The 17,893-nt window shown below is 32.7% G+C and overlaps 1 long non-coding RNA gene across 1 annotated transcript in view; it reads right to left on the bottom strand.

Moving 5' to 3' along the window:
* The window catches only part of LOC139781758 (uncharacterized), a 63,369-nt gene extending 45,838 nt beyond the window's left edge, over nt 1-17,531 (bottom strand). Inside the window, exon 1 of the long non-coding RNA XR_011720661.1 lies at nt 16,830-17,531. This is a non-coding gene — a long non-coding RNA (uncharacterized lncRNA). The remainder of the gene's footprint in view (nt 1-16,829) is intronic.
* Nucleotides 17,532-17,893: the final 362 nt, after the last annotated feature.

Here is a 17,893-nt window from a genome sequence, read left to right as displayed (position 1 = left end):
AAAAGTTAGAATATAAATATCGTAGTAACGCCGAATGATATTTGCAATCGAGATATGTATAAGTATTTTAAGTAACATACTACAAATTTATGTAGTTGAATTTATCATAATATATTTTATCTAAATAATAGCTTGACATTTTTTGTCAATATACGATTTTATAATATACAATCTTTGTCATTGCACATACTTTACATCGAGCCAATCATTCTTGCATTTATTCTGCGCGTTAAATGCGATTCGAGAATTCGCGAATAAGATGATGTGCAACAACAGAATTGCATTCACTTGCAAGCTTGAAGACATCACCATTTGTGAAGCGTTTTATTTGAAAACTTTTAAATACGCTCCGCGAAAAGTATCTTGCAAGGTAGGGCAGCAAATCAATCCGTGTGAAAAAAGATTTAAGTGGCTATAAGAAAACTTTTCGAGCACTTCAACGAAATCGGTAATATACGCCACGATAAAAATATATCGCGAATTGATTTTTTATGGAAATGCCCATCATTTATTTCCTCCGTCGAGTGTATCTCCACCTTACATCAAAATGCGAAATGCATATTCCCTGCATTCACATATCTTTAATTCAAAAAATTCTCTCTAGAAGACTTGCACCTAAGATTTATTCCATACCATTATGGTGCATCTTTTCCCTTATGATTATGATTTCATATCGAGAATACAGAGCAACAAATAAATATTTTTAGTTTACAATTTGTGATGGCATACTAATATTAATTATTCTACAATCTTTATATTTATTTGTTGTCAATAGTCTTCATTGTCTTTCTTAGAACTGATAATTAACATATTATTAATATTTATTAATTATAATGTATTCATAACTTACATTATTATTTATAATCCCTGTCGTAATAACTCTCGTTCCGGATGCCACATCGTCATGTCATAACCAGAAAACTGATAAATATAAATAACACATCTCTCAAAAGCTGCTCATACTTTCTTTTATTTACGGTCTTTGATCAATTTCAACTTTTCTCTTAACAAGAATATTGAAACACTAATAGTTTTTGAATTATTAACAACTGAAACTCCATGGAATTTTATAAGTTAATATTTAGTGCAAAAGTGTTATAAAGTGCAAAATTAACTAAGTTTTCTTCGCTAGCTTAAACTACCCGGCGTTGTCCGGGCTTTCTAGATACATATAATAATGCACTAAGCTTAAATTATTACAAAGTGTCAAGGGGATGAAATCAGGGGGAGGATGTGGGATGTCCAGATTTCGTGTTAGCCTATAGGGAACATACAGACAGATATTCTAGTTCATAGATTTACTATTACAAAAAGAACTCACTTTAGCACAGTTTTAAGTTAAAGATTAATTATAAAAATATTAAAAAATCGAATCTTGAAAAGCCATATAACGATCAAACAGATTTCTGGGAAGAAAATATCGACTAAATTGATTAAAAAATATAGATGAAAGAATCTTGGAATATCGCGAAATGTCTATAATAATTCTCACTCATTATTTATTGGAGCGCATAATAATTTATCTTGCGGGTTCATAATTTCAACTGTATTATATGGTTACGCTAATCCGTCGAAATTATATCCAAAATTATATCGTTTATTTTGCCCGCCAGACTTTCGACAGTACATTCGCAATCAATACGGCGTAATATACTGCCCTGGAGGGTTTGCGTATTGTTTCCGAACTCTGTGCTCAGTGGTCGAAAAGCGTCCTATTTTTAACCGCGGTGTTCGTATAGCAGTTCCTGCTAATGATCCAACGTATGATTGAAAACGATTTAGGATTTGTCGTTCGTAGACTTTTCATTAGATCGCTCTACTTCCCGTATTAACACCGATGTAGGTGAAGTAGGCGATGTAGGCGTTCGTAAATAACCTATTTTTTCCCTTTTTACATGTCACCGTAAAAACAATTGTCGACTGAAATCGAAAACAATTGTGATTGTCACGGCGTCAAGCGTAAAGCCGCGATTAGAAAATCCATTTCTTTATTTTGCGGAGCAGGCGGATCTTTATTATTACTCATAACAATTTTTAAGATAGAAGAATATTGGATATTGGATATATCTTTAGTTTTAATTACTCATTTTAACTCTATTTACTTATTAGATATCTTACTTATATATATTACATTCAGCATCATGTATAATTATTTTTTACTTTGATAAATTTATCACAATCTTTATTGTTTAAATATTAACCTTAAAACGGTCCTGACAGGCCTAAGAGACATCATTTTTCATGTGACAATTAAAAATTAGTTAAATGGAATAATAAACCACAATATTCGCTTGATCACAGCGATAACACACCAAGGGGTATATAAGCTAAAATCGATGTGCGTAATTTAATTAGCAATTAATTCAACGGAGGGAATAACGTCGTTGCAGCAAGTAAGGGCCAAAGCACATAACATGGCGTAGCGATATACGACGGTCGTAGTCCCCGACCTGACAGATCAGGATACGCCAAAGCTTGTGCGTTACTTACGTCCACGACTATTACGACTGTAATATGTGCTTTGGCCCTAACGCGTGTGAACAATTAAACTAAAATTCCCTTCGCGCTAAGGAAATAAATTTTAGTACTCGAATTGGTTTTGAGAGGATCAATCCCGAAGGGAGAAATCGTTAATCATGTGGCTGTCTGTCTTAAATCGCCATCCCTCATGATACTTTGTCCTCGACATTACATCGCTTACACTTCGGTGTCATGTAGTCAGTTGAAAGTAAGTAGTTACCTAAACTACATGTATCTATGTATGCGCATAATCTATACGGCGGATATGAATACAAGCAGGGATACTCATCGAGATATCTCAATGTGCTATGATGGTACGTGACCTAAGTTACATTAGTCTTATCGCCGCAGCATTATACCGCCCGCGAGAAGTTGGTAGACCAGAATCGGGTCTGCATAACCGCTGGATCTGAGCTCGATGGACTCCCCACGAAGTTGCAAATCAGCTTATGGTAACGCCACGAAGAAAATACCGCAGCGAATTCGCAGCGAATCTTCGTAGTTCATGCAGAAATTGTGGCAAGATTGACTGTTGTTTTGACGTGAAATCGAAAACTATACGTATTTAGATAGAAATTTCAATATCATGTGTTCATTGACAATATTTTGAAAATGAAAAAAAAAGAAATTGCATAAATCTCGTTATTGATTGTGTTGCAAATATCATATTACAAAGATGTATGATATTTATTAATAATAAACTAATGTTAGATGTGCAATACTGACTAACACGTAACGAAAAGATTTTTGGTAACAGAATTTGAATTCCTATCTTTAGATAAATTCACATCGAAGCTTACATAAAATTATAGTAATAATTCCAGATTTTCAAAGATTGTTCACGACGTTTTTGTGCGTGCGTGCGTCTATGTGTGCGTGTGTTTCCGCCTTTAATTCACGGTCCCTTAAAGCACAGGTCGCAAATGAGATTTATTTCCCACGACGATGAAAGTAAGGTAGCGAACTATTAGCATATCTGAGTTCGACGGACGACAGGAAGACGAAGGTGGAACGAGAGAAAAACGGCAATTTCCTAGATAGAAAAATTTATGCGAACACCGGCTCCGACTCGTCCATTCTTATACCACAAGCGAACCGTGCAAAATGCTTAACGTCTAGTCACGTAAATAGACATAACCATACCATCCCAGCGCAACCAGCTCAAACATAAAATCGCGTTAAATCGCACAGCCCGTTAAAAAATCAATTCCTCGGATCCGTCTCTCTATTGGTGCTCGTTGAATCTATCTCGGTTAATCCGACCAACTCAAAGCAATTTCAATCTTATTAAAAATTTAAATTCAGCGATAAGTAGTCCTGACTATACGCGCAAGAAAGAACGATGTTAAATTCATTACAGAAATTCAATAAAACCCGTTACGATAAAATACATGGTTCACCTCTATAATCTGATACTTTAAACAAAAAATGCTTCATGTTCACGAATAGAATAAAATGCTGAAATCATAAATAAATCACGACATTTTGACTACTGTCAAAAATTATGATTGCTTACAGAAAGATAATAAGTATGACTAAAATAAAACACGAACTTTTGAGTTTTTAATAGATGTGGTCTATTGTTATTTTTAATAATGTACCTAGAGATTAAACTCTTTAGTACTTCTCAGTATTTTTTAGTTATAAATTTAGATATAAATATTTTACATTATCTAAAAATTACTATTAAAATTAATCCCACTCTCTAATATTATAATATTCCTCATACTTGCAAATACCATGCGCGAAGGAAACATAATATCTATTGTATATATAAAATTATATCTTTCATTATTAAGTTTATATTACTAGCGATTTGTCGTATGTTAGAAAAAGTCGTAGAAAAATTATTACATGATTTCATTATCTATCTTCAAACTTTTATTTCCATAATAAGATTTGTTTTATCAGTATTAGCATAAAGTGCCTTCTCCTTCTTTCTTCAATAATGTCAAGTTTAACGAGATATACTTAGTGCTTGCTTATCGCATCTCATTTTCACGTTTTTATTTCAACGACTACGCGCGCGTTTATAAATTGGCAGAATCTGCGTTTGCAACGGGCAACGGGTGTCAGATAATCTGAATTAAGTTTAAGACGGAAATACAGCGGTACTCGTTATGTCTGTGCATCCTCGGTCTCCAGCCTCGTCAGGAAATGAAAACTAAGTTTTCGCCGCGAGATATTAACGCGCGACAACTTTCAGCAGAGTCAAAAGGCGCCGTGAGTTCCTTTTGTTAATGGGGGGGGGGGGAAATTGGTCGGATAACGCGAAATGTGAGACGCCGAAGTAAAAGTCGCGTCCCTCGTGCGCGTCTAATCGAAATCCGCGCGACGATCAATATTTGCATTCGATTTACGGGATGCGAAATTCGATGTCGTATTATTCTCGGAAAATTGCACCAGCAACCGTCTATATAATCCACAATGACGATTCAGTCATTTGGCGGCGTGGACAAAAACGCTTCTCTCTGCGGGAACATTATTAGACTGGCTAATGGAGTTTGAGGTTCGACTCTAACTACCGATGACTGCAGTTAGTGGCTGGCTCCGATAATGTCGGTGTAATAAAGGTACCACCGAGCGATAATATGAAATCGAATTGCAAATACTGTAAATATTAAATGAGTAGTGAGTGGAAGCCAAGAGAGTGAAGCAGAGAGAAGCTCACATTATCTGCCTGCTTTTTAAGATTTGTAAAATTGGATAAATCTCTCTTAAATTATCCTGAAACCGATTTATATCAGTTATCCAGAGTTATTCTTAAAGCTTAAAACTATATTAGAAATGCCAATATTACTGTACGCTATTATCTAGAAATTATATATATAGTAAAGCAGAGAATAAAATTGCATGTAATTCGATATCGAAAATATTGTAAAATGCGAATTTTCTCTCTAAATCTGAATCAGTGAATAGTCACTGGATATCAATGACTATTCACTGATTCAGATTTAGAGAGTTACTTTTGTATTTTTTAAATTTTCTTCTCACGAAATATTTACATTCCTTTTTTATATACGTGAACCATGTTGTTTATTACTAGAGTTTTCATATTTTTCTAAAAGCTTATTATACCACAGCTTTAGTAAGCTTGCTTAAACAGCTTGCTTAAAGTAAAGTATATTACATAAATATTAAAAATTTCTATATATCTTACACTACTGCTTTATTTCCAACTAATATTTGGTTCGTTATTGTATTTGTATTGTATTATGGAAGAAGCAATATCGATTTGTGTGTATGTTTGTAAACTGCGCGAATTGAAATAACAAATATTGTGCATATTGAAATACACACAAATATTTTATACGTTTAAAGTATAGAATAGTGATACAAATTTTCTTTATTTAGAGAAATCGATAATTTCGTAAAAGTATTTAATATAAAATCGAACATTTTATTTTATTCTTTTTTCATAAATTTATTAAAAAAAGCAATCTACTATGTTCATATACGATAAGAATAATAGCATAAATAAAAATTTTATTTTTGCTAACTGATATCACTATTTTATAAATAAAGCATACTTTGTGTCTCATTTTTAATATGCGTGTACGCCGTGAATAGAAAAACTTTTTTCGCCATATAATTGATTTTGGATAAAAGCTATAGTTAAACAACAATTTGTTATTACTTCCACGAAAACCGAGTAGTTCGAAACTGATAAACCTATATTGACGCGAATAAACCTGAAATCTGAGAGATATTTTTAATTAAAAATAAGAAAAAGGATATAATATTTTAGACAACTGTTTACACGGATTTCAAATCGAATGCGAAAGAAAAAAGCTTTTTACACAGACAAGTCTTTTCTCGCGTTTCTGATACGGTAACGTATCAGTTCTCACACAAAATGTGTAACTTTTAGTATCAATTAACACAGCGCGAGAAACGCTTTCACCGACGGATACTAATAGTCGAACTAGATCCGAAACTTTTCGAAGTGGATTTTAAAACGCGGACGTGGCGAGAATGTTGAGAATCCGTTAAAACAGTTGAAGACATTTCCACGAAAATGTTATATTTCTATCAAATTAGAGAACTTTTCATGTACTTAGTTATGAATAAATGAGTCTTCTTATTTTAAGATATAACATAAATAAAATTTACGGAGTAAAACTTAAAATTACAGTAAGATATACATTAGAGACATGTGTAAAACATAATAATTTAACACTTGCCTGTTTTGAATATTTTACATGTTTTTTTATTGTATAAGCAGTAATATGTTTTAAAAACGTAAATACTTAGAGTAAACAAGTTAGTGAAAAGCTTTTTGAAAGATTTGAATTGTTATAATCTGAAATATAATTTAAGAAAAGAAAAATAGATATATTCTATTTGATTTTAGACTATTTTATCTGAATAAAATTAAAGGTATATTTAAAATAACTCGTTGTCAGTCTAACGAAGAAATTGTAGAAGGTGAAATATTTTTCCACAAATGGTCAAACATATAATTGAAATGACGGACAATTTTCTAAAGAAAATGGCTAGTCTCTCTTGACTCTGCGGGTAGAAAAGGCTGTCGATGAAAGAAAAGTCCTCGGAAGTCCTTAAGGAGCAAAGTTTCGTTAGTTGGTTCAGCAATTCTGCAGTACTCCGGGGTGCAGTGGCCATGCAGTAAAAGCACAGCGACGAAAATTGCAAACTGAACGACGTCTTAAGCCGCCACATGCGCGAACATACCGAGCACGGTGTGGTGGGCAAACTCAAGAAGTAATTTCGGGATAGCGGTGGCGGACACGAAAAATAAGCTCGCGAGGCGAATCCGACCGCAAAAATGCGTTTTTAAACGTTTAGAACAGTCTTAATTTATTAGAGGAGAAATTTGAACTTTTTCATGAATTGTTTCCGCATAGTGACAATTAAATAATAGTTGCCTGCAAATAATTACTGTTAAGGTAAATGTACCAATGCCTGGACAGTCAGTAGACACGTACCTATGTTTGGACACCTTTATCATTTTAGTCCTTAAATAATGCAAATTAAACTCAAAGATAAACATATTTTTCTTGTATTTTGAAACTTTATAGTTATAGTATCCAAACGTTAATTCACGTTATATACTTATTTAAAGACTAAATGATAAAGGTGTCCAGACATAGGTACGTGTCCATTGACTGTCCATGCATTACATTCACCTTAAGCGATTAATATAAAACTAATATAATACAATCTACCGACTTTGAAAATATTAGTCAAGATACATTAATTGATTGAACTAGCTTTGGAAAAGAAATCCGTTTTTTAAATTTATTTGTAGTATACTGACATTGTTTATAAATTTTGACGAAGAAAGATTTCTCTATTTGAATATGATAATGTCGACAGTTGTTGCAGAATCTCACGAGCGATAGGGACGCCCACTGTTGCGTCATGAATTCCTTGTTTCGTGACAAATATCCACAACGACCCGGATTTGAAACAGGAACTCGGGGTCATTCCGTGCACAGCATGTTACTCTTTTACCGCCATAACCGCAACGATCCGTTACACCTTTGTGACGGTTAAAAGTACTCCTTTTTCTCTCATCCCTATAGAGATAGGGTTCGCAAGATATAGAGTATCTTGCGAATCTTGACATGCCGATCGTGTCATGCCATTGCCTGATCTTGAGAGGTACATGCCACAAAATTTTCCTCGCTTTACATCATCCGTGCTTTAGAATTTTAAGAATTTGTCTTTCAAGAGTTCTGTGGCAAAAATGATCATTTTCTGACTTTTGGTAAAAAGAACGGTGAAAGAGATAGCGTAACGCTAATAAAAGCCTTCGCGAGCACATATGATGAAAATTAAAAATTCTCTTGAACGACGAAGCAATTTTTTTTTAGCAGCACTTTTTTCGCTCACTATTCCCTATATTTAAAAAATGTTTTAAAAAGAGTCTCTTGATATGTCTTCGTAAAATTAATTTATGAATATAAATTACGTTTATAAAATAAAATTAATTAAAAGATTAGTTAATATTTAATATATATCAAGAACTTATATAAGTGACTTTATTACTTTTATTATTACTATTTGCCTTATTCACATTGACCAATTTCTACTCGTTATAAAGAGATCAAATTACAATATCTTAGTTTTAAGAGAAAAACTATATGATATTTATTATCTATTAGAATATTATTAAATACTCTCTAGTATTTGGAGAATATTAAATACTCTCCAAATAAATAATAATACTCGTTTATTAATTATTATTGTGGTAAATTGACCATTCATTTATTTTGCTATTAATGTATTCTCTTCATCTCTACTTCTGCCTTCTTTGTTACACTTTTTCAAATTAGATTAAAAAAGCAAAAGAGACCTCTTTACTGATGTAACTTAAGGAGAAATTTTCTTTTTCATATTAGTATCATATATGATGCATTTTTGCATAAGGCTGAGATGTATAGTTCTCTAGTAAGAAATATATGGTGATAAATCCAAGACATGACACGGGCAACTAGATTTCCCGCAGCGTTTTGGTCTGATTGCGCCATAGCTAACTCTCTCGGTCGCATAAAGCAAAATATTACTCTGTTTTTCAAGGAGGAAAGATATCTCTAAATAATTTAATTAATATTATTTAGATGTATAAACCCCTATCTTCAAATTGCCGCGACGAATCGAAGAATAAGCGGGAACCTAAACGAAATCTCCGCGCGGTGTGATTATCATGAAAAGACATGTTTTTAATGAATAACAAGAATGTATAGCGAGTTACGCGAGGTAAACATGTTCCCGAGAGTGCACTCTGCGGAAATCATTAAACAACGAACAGTCTTAACTTTTAATTTACTTTAAAAATTTTTTTAACAGATGCGACTAGTGGAGCAGCGTGGCAGAGGATAATTGAAAAAAATGTGAAGTAGAGTATATGAATTTACATCTAAATATGATGGCGTAATAATTTGCATCGGCTTTGTAACAATCAATTATTTAAAAATAAAGATTTCTCTGAAATGAGAGAGAGAGAGAGAGAGAAAGATCGGGAAAAATGCAATTTAGCAATAATATAACTTTAAAGAAATAATATATACAGATTTGTTTTTAATTAAATTTTTTTAATTTAATGAATTTTTTAATTTAAAATACAGTGGGTTTGTTTAACAAGTGTAACTAAAATAATTAAATTTATTAAATCTATTCTGCTAGCTAAGACCTTAATTTTCGTCAGCTGTTTGATTTCAAGTTATGAAATTATAGTACCTAGTGTACTTAAGCGCGCTAAAGAACTTGGAAAAGCAAATTCTTGGAAATTCATCCGCAAGAAATAATATTAGCTAATGTTGAAGTTCCACTTTCCAATATAAATCAAGTATCGCGTAATAAATTAATACATTAGGAAATTCGTTGGATCACTGAAAGAGTAGGACAAGATCAAGCCTGGCACATTTTGCACAGCTTGCTTACAGAGAGAATTGCGCGAGCACTGCTAACAGTTCTTGATAAACTAATTATAGTTCATGCCAAAGGGGGAAGGGGAGGAGGGGACAACTTCGTTTTCCTTCTCAGCGGTGGTAACTTCGGTCCGAAGTTGAATTCCGAAATGTCGCTGACTCCAATTTGGAATTCATACGCAATCAATCTTCATCATTAGTAAAATTAATAGTAACCACGAAATGTATAAAGCGTGAACATCTATCAATATTCTATCAATATAATCGTAAATTCGTATTTACTGAAAATTGATAAATTGCAAATATAATTTTTATTCAAAACGTTAATCAATTAATATCACAATATGGCGCTAATTATAATCGTTGCCAATAAAATTTGTCGAACAATTTGTCGAATGATGATAGACCTATAAATTTTTCGACAAATTTGACAAAACAATTTTTTTCTTAAAATTTGACTCTTAACTATTATTTGTCAACTATTATTTAGTATTCAACTTGAAATATCTTTGATGTTATATTATATTTCTAGTAGAGTAAAGCTTTGTTTATAAAGATACTGTGATCGAACGTTTTGTCGAGGAACAATTCCTGCGGGCAAATTTTCGGGGATCACAATATTCAGAATACCTCACGCGAGGAGAAAAAAAAATAGTGATAACGAATAAAACGCAATTAATAAACGTCGACTATCTCGCAGCTATGAGCACCTCTAAATTAGCTATCGATTTCGCATGTGTGGTCGATCGCCGTCGCATCGTTAATGGAACAATAATAGGCGCGTCGTGAGCATATTACAAGGACGCACACGATAAAATTATAGTGTGGTAATTAATGTGCGTAGCTACGGCGGATATTCGATCGAAAATTATATTCTCACGAGTGTTTTACGCTACTGCACCGTAACGCATAATCGATTGAGCATGGATTTACGCATAAATCATGAGGCTACAAATTATCGCTGATAATACGAGTGGAGAATCCCCTGTTTTCTCGAGAACGCCTGCGTAACTGCAAACCATTCCAATATTGTGCGGTTCTAAACCGACCTCCTCCCCCAAATTTCTCATCGAGAAATTATATTACATCGACATTTACTTAACAATGCTGTGGTACAATAGGTGTGCGATACCACAAAAGCTTAGAATATTTAATCCATTTCTATATCTATAATTACAAAGTTCAGATTTAGTAATCCTCGAATATAATATGTATTCTTTAATAATAGATTTTTAGTACCAATTTAAAATTGAAATTTTCTGCTAAAATGTAAGTTATTTAAATTTAATTAGAAAATATAGTTTTATTATTTGTTTGTCTTTCTAAAATTTGGTGTATCTAAAGTTACTGTTTTTATATTTCTCTCTCTTTATCTTTTATATATATATATATATAATTAATCAAATCTTCAGTAATAGCGCTCTCTCTTCTTTTTCCCTCCTCCCTTTTTTCTCTCTTAATTTATTTAATTTTAACAAAACATTTTTAATTTTATATTATTAAGAGCTAAAATATTTTCAGATCTTATTTTGATGTATATCTTTAGAAGGAAAATAAGAAAATAAGTATGAATATTTCACACACATTTAAAAATAAAATTAATAAAATTAAATAGATATTTCTTTTGTTTAAAAATTAAATGTACGTTATATTATTTTTCAAGAAGCAAAAAATTTTAAGACAAGGTTAAATTCCGTTAAGATTTAATTTAATGCTTATAAATTTATATTTTTCTCTTCATAACAATTAATATCTATTCTTTGAACTTGAAATAATTTTCAATGGAATAAATTAAATAGAAATATTTTTGCATCGATCGAATCATTGCTTAAGTATGGCATTCGTTACTATTTTCCCGGAATAATTTTTGCAAATCCAAACAATATATCTCCCGTCGGAGCAACGGACAGACGTACGTCTTTTATTGTATCACAAGTGTCAACCTTTCACGTTTTATGTCGGAGCATTATCGCAAGAGCACAGGTAAAAATCGTCAAGCGTCTAGCGATCAACGTCATTCATGCGAGAGATGCGCTAGAAAAATAATAGTCCGCTATTTGACTGATTTTATATCATGGTCGTGCGCGAACGCATGCTGTCGACGATCGCGACAACATGTCATAACGTAGAAAAGACTTATAAATAGATGACTTTAAATAAACAGCGCTCTCTCAACTTTTCATCCTTTTAAAATATTACGTTGAAAGATTACTAAAATATTACCTACCTACCCGAGATTTTTTATAATAGAATATTTCAAAATATTTAATTCAATTTTCAAAGTTACTTTTACAGAACACTGATAAAGTGATAACTCATATCATGTAATTTTGTTATTATTTTGTAATACGCTTTATAAAGCTGTATAAATAATCGTATAAACTAACGATTCGGTAGTTCCGACATTTTTATTAAGCACAAATTTCGAGATTATCAAAAAATCTTATTGAATCGGGCATAACCACAAATCTTTGTACACGTTGTTTATTCAAAGAGAAGTAAAGAAAGCGTATTTAGAAATCTCCTACATTTGTAAATCTAATATTTCTAAATGATTGCAGAGACATTTGACTGCCGACAATTAATTTAAAAAGTAAATTAAAGCAGACGCGAAGTGACCGATTTCTTTCTTGCTCGAGTAGTAGTAAGTTTTTATTCGATGATACTCACGGATGTTGCACTTTCCGTGTTACAATTACATAATTGAGCTCTCTTCATCATTGGATGCCAAGCGTTAAGCGAATGAGTACGCATCGACAGACAGCATTTGTGAGAACTTTCGAACGTATCAACAATTTACGCGAACGTTCGGTGCCGTAAATTTTACTGAATTAAAGAATCTTTTCTATTACGTCACTGGTATGTCGCAGCATCAGTTACCGTTGCAGAGTAGATATTCTCATTAAGTAAAATAACGAATCTAACATCAAAATCGAATAAGTAGTATTTACCTCGCCAGTAAAGGCTTCAGTGGTCGAATTGATATATACGACACCCTACATGGAATGGGAAAGTTCCAGGTTTGAATCCTGGCTGAGGTAATATTTTTTATAATTTAATAAATTAAATTATTTAAATAGAGAGGATGCTTGTGTATACATATATAAGCATCAAAATTACATCAATTTAGATTATAAGAACCAAAACCCATGGTCAAAACGTCTTGATGATTAATCTGACCAAAACCAATGGTCGTATTGTCGTGACGATCATAATGATAGCCAGTGTAGGGTCAATTAAAGTCTTTACTGCTAACTAACATCAAAATATTTCTCGCGCCTTCTATCCCAATAATCATATTAATAATATTATTAAAATATAATGATTAAAACGTGAGGAGAAAGAATAAATACACAAATTAACTTTTTATTTTATAACTATGTTATCCGTGCTTATATATAAAAGCATATGTCGCGATTTTTCATATGCAAACTGTTTCAGAACTTCTGATTTGAATTTGAATAATTATCTGATAAACTTAAAATATTTTTTAAGAAAATTTTTTAGAAAGATTATACCTTAAATTTATAATAAAAAATCGACTTAAAATTCTTTTTGATTGAAGTAAATAATGAGAGTTTGTTATACTCAGTACTTAGTAAGTTGTGTACTTAATACTTCATAAAAATTATGTAAGATGTATTGTACGATGTATTCAATAATGAACATTTTGCAAACTTTCGACAGTTCTGATAGCGGTTTTAATATTTTACAGTTGTGAAATATAACTAATAATTGTATTTTACTGAAAGCAACCGCATCTCTCGTAGATCGAACAATTCAAATTAATCGATGTGATTCTCGGCATCGGTTCCCATGGAATTTATAAAAGAGCAAGCAAAGCGTATTTTGCGAAGCAAAACATCCTTTGAACAATTTATGTTATAACTTTTTGACGAGTTTAATCTGTTTTCGCGGTTCGCACGTTAACGTTAACACATCTTTCATCACTTTGAGCATATAATCTTGGATGGTATCCTTTTATCGTACGTTAATTTCGAAATTTACGAAAATTCCTTTATCTCTCCGCGTATACATGTTCGAATGTATATGCGCTGGCAAAGCCATAACTTTTCGCAATAAGCGACGTTACGGTTGCCATAACTGCGAAACTGCGCGATCAGTACACTGAATCAACCGTACGATATGACGAAACTGGAAACGCGTGGCAACTCGGCGATGTTAAAGACCGAAACGGAAGTTTCTTAACGAACGTCGCAATAATGATACAGGATTTATGAGTTTGCTTTGACGCTGCGACGAACTTTCTGGCCGATTTAACCTGGACAGCTAATCAAAAATTCATCATGTATATGAATTGGAAAACTTTTATATAGAAAGAATCAAAACATACACACCACTTCAATTATGTCTTTAAGTCAAACATTCTGTTATATCTTGAAAACATCTTACATAGTTAGTATAAAAAGCAAACACCATTCATGTTTTGATAAATAAAGAATCAATATTATATTTTTTTGCTTGTTCTTACGTACAAATTGCATATATAATTGTATTTATACACTCTAATATATACATAATTTAATAACTAATTTTGTTGAAAATTTAATATTAAATCCAATAATTGGTTTATTAAATGTATTAAAAGATTTACATGTGTGAGTATAATACTATAATAAATTATAAATTCTCATATTGTGGAAAATATGTTTTCTCATCTGGAATATGTTTTCAAAAAAAGTGCACGATTTCCTAGTTTTATAAATAGAAAATCATTGATATTTTTTAACAAAAATTGTCTTGCTTTAATTTTTGATAAAAATTATTTTGTAGAAGGTTATGATGTTGTAATATAATTATGAATATTATCGCATATTTTGAAGCACAACAGAAACTACAGCTAAGAAATTATATTAAAGTGTAAGAGTACTTTAATTATATAATATAAAGTACAAGAGTTGCAAAAGTACAATTATACAAAAGTTTAGGAATAAAATATAGCAACCAAGATTAATTAAAACTATTTAAAAAAAATCCATCACGTAGAAACTTTAAAGTCTTCGACACTTTCCCGAGGTTCGCAACAATGATTTCGCGCGAATAGGAAACCGATTTTGATATTGCCTCGCACGTTCACGTACAGGATCTGTACTTGGTAAAAGTTATACTTGAATTACGCGGAATGATTTCTAAGGACACGCGAACCCACGGCTGTCTCTGACAACGTCGTTATCGGTAACAATTCCAATTTACCGGTGCCATTTGGCCCGCTCGATATCGATCGGACGACCCCTCACCCTCGTTCTCCTTAGAAGTCGTTTTAAATTGAAAAACCGGAGTATGCGGGGCCCAAAAGACAAAGAGGCGAGCGAGCGCCGCGGTACCGCCGATTTGTGGATCCGACTTTCCATTAGCGAAATAGCATTTTCTCCTTCAGTTGGTCGGTCGGTCAGTCGGTGGGTCGATCGCCACTTTCAGGCACCCTTCTCGCACTTTTCTATTTATCCTGCAGCCGGCGATGTTCAAAAATCAGACAGAAACTTAAAACCGAATATAATTTGTTTTTGACGATCGATAAAAGGTTGTGTCGCGATCTCTCTTAACGTATTATTTATAACAATTCCTTTTCGAAATATGTCGATAATGTGTCTCGTGAGAATTTAAAAAGGTTATATCACTTTCAACTTCCTAGTTCGACTTACTGTCAACTTTCCAGCTTGAAATAAGACAAATAACATGAATAAATTATAAATAAGGTACTGTCAAAAATGATATAAACTGACTAAAATAATATGAAAATTATTAGTCTAAAGTAGATAATTTCCAATTTCTTTTTAATTTATTGTTCCATTTTTAATATTATTATTCTATATATTCAATAATTTTCAAAATAATGTGGAAAGCTAAAAACCAAGAAACGAAAGAGACAATACATTTTTAACAATTTTTACTATATACATTGATAATGAAGAGATTAATTATAGCTAGTCTGATTTTTCAATTCTATTACTGTTATTATTAACATAAATGATATACTTTATGCCGATTGTTGCGACTCATTTATGATAAATAATGATAAAATATTGAACTTATTATATGTCACACGTGTTACACGTGTATCTTATTATTTTAGTGACAGAGATTAACAGTGTATTTTTACTTAATCTATATTTTATAATTCTCTCTGTTAATTTCTGATTATAACAGTAACAATTGTAACTATAATAATATGAACTGTCAATATAACGCTATTAACATAAAGCCAAACAGATGCACTGTTCAAAGGATTAATTAAATGCTATTACAGAGGCCGGGGACAAAAGTATTTTACGTTATTAATCATGCAGATAATATTGCATGAATTTACAAGAGATGTATCATTTAATTAAAGAAAATACATGAACTAAATTTTTAATTATAAATCATCAAGTGTAATTATATTTTCTATTTTTACACAATAGTCGTCTCAAAATTCAGTGACTGTTTCGTATAATAAAATTCTTTCACTAATTTACAATTAAACTTTTCTTAAAAACGTGATTGACAAGCAACTTCTTGCATTTCCATATAGTAATCAAAATTAATTAATTCTATAATTTTATTTTAACATTCATACAACTTAATTTAATAGGAATTCTTCATTTTGAGTTGCTTTTAACTCAGGAATTGTTTAATTCAATATTGAGCTCAATTATCTAAATAATTATAAAATTGAAAACATTAATGTCTTATTGTCTTAAAAAAAAAATTAATTCTAGATTGGTCAGATCCAAAGTATGAATATGAATTTTGTGCTACATTTCACACACATTATATTTATCACCTTAATTAAAAAGCAAGTTAAAAATGTAGTAATAACCTACTAAAAAATTATTCTGCATTATTTTCCCCGGCCTCTAAAAAAAAGGCCCTTCCGCTGACGTAACACGAGAATATTTTTTTAATCTTGCTCACCTAACTACTCCTAGTCTGGCAGAGATGCACCTTCATTTCGCTACGACAAATCCGCAGACAAAGTCGGAGTTATTTGTCCGTGTATTCACATTACACATGTATGAATGCACTAAAGGTTCCTGAATAATTAAAAATCACTGAGTGAAAAAAGTCGTTCCACTCGCACCACTTAATTCTGAAACACACCCGCGCGACTTCTGATTTAGTTTCTCGCTAGTTGAGACACCGCCTCGCGACTACATGATCGATGCAGGCCTTCGACGACGAATCGATACCGTTTCGATGAAAAACGATTGAAATCAAAGTAGAGGAAAGATAATAAGTTTTCGTAAAATTCTTACACCGTGATTAATGAGAGTATTCGTTTATATTCCGATTGGTCTCGATTTTTTCTGCATTTAAATCACGTGCACGTTTTCACCTGTACATAGTAACGAAATTTAGTCACAGTTCTCTCTTGCGATTCTCATTCCATCTTTTGTAAGTTAATTTCACATCGAGGTCTCGGTATCGCGATATACTCGCGCACTCAGCCTTTCGATCGCCGATTTTTCCAGCACGATCGCGCCGCTCTACTTTCGTCCGACGCGTGCATTCGGTACGCCAATCACACGATTCCCATCCCTCAAAAGACTTCCATTTAAATCGCCGATTCTATTTCCCACGATAGAGAAACACCCGCTCCAAAACCGTGCGCGCCGAGGATCGGGCGGTGACTGAAAGCGTCGCGCGGTCTCGCGCCCTGCATTTCTGTCCTGCTCCATCTGGCTCTCGCTCCCTCTCTCACGCTCTCCCTCGCTCTCGTGAGACTCCGCTCTCTTCACGGCGCACGTTCTCTACTTCTCTCACTCGCGCTTACGGGATAAGGAAGAATGTTCCTCGCAGCTACCCTCTATCCGCTATTTCATTCCCGTGCAGATTCAACCCTTCTCGCTTTCCCTCCTCTCCCCCTCTCTCTGTCTCTCTCTCTCTCTCTCCTCCTCTCTTTCCTTTTCTCTTGCTTCTTCATTATTTTATCGTCCTCGTCTTACGCACACGTCGTTCGTTTCGTTTCATCTCGCGAA

The sequence above is a fragment of the Temnothorax nylanderi genome, unplaced genomic scaffold (genome assembly GCF_030848795.1).
Source record: "Temnothorax nylanderi isolate EJ_2023f unplaced genomic scaffold, tnyl_v1.0 TNYL_tig0360_pilon, whole genome shotgun sequence".
NCBI lineage: Eukaryota > Metazoa > Arthropoda > Insecta > Hymenoptera > Formicidae > Temnothorax > Temnothorax nylanderi.
The sequence above is the reverse complement of the archived record's forward strand: the minus strand, read 5'-3'. Positions and strand labels throughout refer to the sequence as shown.